Raw genomic sequence first — 1,101 nt, 5'->3', positions numbered from 1 at the left:
ACGGAGGGGAGAAGAGAAGAAGGATAAGGCGGACAGCCTGGAGAAGCGTTGGCCTCCTCCCCCTCTATCCCCGCCCCTTTCCCTGCTCGGCCCCATCCCCGACTGTTCTCCACTTGTACAGCCAAAGGAAAAATATGTCAGTTTTTGTTAAAATCAGAAGAAAAAAAATCGATAATAATATGTACTCAGCATGGACCATATTCGTTTTCATACCGACGCGGTCATTAAATACTGACAAACGAAAACCGTATATATATTTAATGTGTAGGATTTGGAGATAAGTATATAAATGTGAAACCATCGCAATATATGCCATAAACATATCCATCATCTCCAAAAGTTTTCTCCCACCCTCTTTATTATTATTATTATTATTATTATTATTGTGTGTCTCTGTGTTAAGACAATATAAGATCTATCTTGTTAGCATTTTTTTGTCATTCAGATTGGCTGACCACACCTTGGTTTTCTTTTATCTAAAAAAATGTATTTATTCTTTTAATTTTTTATTCTTTAGAGGGAGGAAGAGAAAGACAGAGAGAGAAGCATCAATGTGAGACATATATCAAGAGTTGCCTCACCTATGCTGTGGACCAGGGATGGAACCCAAAACCTATGTGCCCTGACTGGGAACCGAACCTGCAACCTTCGGGTGCACAGACAATGCTCCAACCAACTGAGCCACATCAGCCAGGGCTTTATCTTCGTTCTTTTTTTTAATCCTCACCCAAGGAGTGAGAATATTTTTTCCATTTACTTTTAGAGAGAGTGAAAGGGAAGGGGGAGAGAGAGGGAGAAACATAGATGTGAGAGAGACACATAGATTGGTTGCTCCCTACACTTGCCCTGACTGGGGGCGGGGGGCGGACCTGCAATCTGCAACCCAGTATGTGCCTTTGACTGGAATCAAACCCAAGACCCTCCAATGTGCAGGCAGAAGCTCTAACCACTGAGCGCACCAGCCAGGGCTCGTCTTCATTCTTAAAGAATGATTTTTCTGGATATAGAATCATGGATTGACAGGAATTTCTTTTTTTCTTTTTTTTTCTTTATTGATTAAGGTATTACATATGTGTCCTTAACCCCCCATTTCCACTCCCC

This window comes from Myotis brandtii, unplaced genomic scaffold (genome assembly GCF_000412655.1).
Source record: "Myotis brandtii unplaced genomic scaffold, ASM41265v1 scaffold317, whole genome shotgun sequence".
Classification (NCBI taxonomy): domain Eukaryota; kingdom Metazoa; phylum Chordata; class Mammalia; order Chiroptera; family Vespertilionidae; genus Myotis; species Myotis brandtii.
The sequence above is the reverse complement of the archived record's forward strand: the minus strand, read 5'-3'. Positions refer to the sequence as shown.